Below are 1,194 nucleotides of genomic sequence, written 5' to 3'. Positions count from 1 at the left end.
TACAGAAAAGGCATTTGATAAAATCCAACATCTGTTTCTGATAAAAACTCTCAGCAAAATAGGAATAGAAGGAAAATTCCTCAGTGTAATTCAGAGTATATAGATGAAACCAATGGCCAACATTACTCTCATAAGAGAGACATTGGAAGCATTCCCCTTGCAAACAGGAAGCAGATAAGGATGCCCTCTGTAGCCACTCCTATTCAATATGGTATTGGAAGTTTTATCCAGGCCAATAAAGAATCAAAGGGAAATAAAAGATACCAGTTTTGTCAGGAAGAAGTAAAACTATCACTATTTGCAGATGATATGATTCTTTATACAGAAAATCCCACAGATTCAGTAAGAAAACAGCTGGAACTAATTGAAAGATTCAGCAAAGTCTCAAGGTACAAGACCAACAGACAAAAATCAGTCAGATTCCTCTGCACTAATAAAGAAATCTTTTAAAAAGAAATAAGGAAAACAATATCACTTATAATAGCTAATAAAGAGATAAAATACTTTTGAATAAACATAACCAAATATACAAAAAGCATACAAAGAAAACTACAAAATACTACTGCAAGAAAATAAGAGATCTATGTTAATGGAAAAACACACTATGGTCATGAATAGCAAGACTTAATGTTGTGAAAATATTAAAACTACACAAAGCACAAAGTGATCTACAGATACAATGCAATTCTGATCCACATTCCACCAACATTATTTAAAGTGATGGAAAAACAAGCACCAAATTTATATGGAAAGAGACCTAGAGTAAGTAAGGAATTACTGAAGAAGAATAACAAATTAGGAGGTTTCATACTTAAACCATGAACCAAACCTACTGCTATCAAATCAATTCTCACTCATAGTGACCTTATAGGACAGAATAAAACTGCCTCATATGGTTTCCAAAGCTATAAATCTTTATGAAATGTATCACGTCATCTTCCTCCCATAGAGTGATTGGTGGGTTTGAACTGCCAACTTTTTGGTTAGCAGCCAAATGCCTTAATCTTTACACCACCAGAACTCATAGTTACCAATCTCGAAAAGTGCCATATAGCCAAGGTAGTCAAAATAGCTTGGTACTGTACAGTAACAGACTCATAGAGCAATGGAACAAAACTGAGGACCAAGAAGTAAATCCATTCACCTACGGACAACTTATTTTTGACAAACAGCAACAATCCAATAAATGGAGAA

The sequence above is a fragment of the Orycteropus afer genome, unplaced genomic scaffold (genome assembly GCF_000298275.1).
Source record: "Orycteropus afer afer isolate SDZICR_OR568_19922 unplaced genomic scaffold, OryAfe1.0 scaffold00391, whole genome shotgun sequence".
NCBI lineage: Eukaryota > Metazoa > Chordata > Mammalia > Tubulidentata > Orycteropodidae > Orycteropus > Orycteropus afer.
This window is presented reverse-complemented; position numbering follows the sequence as displayed.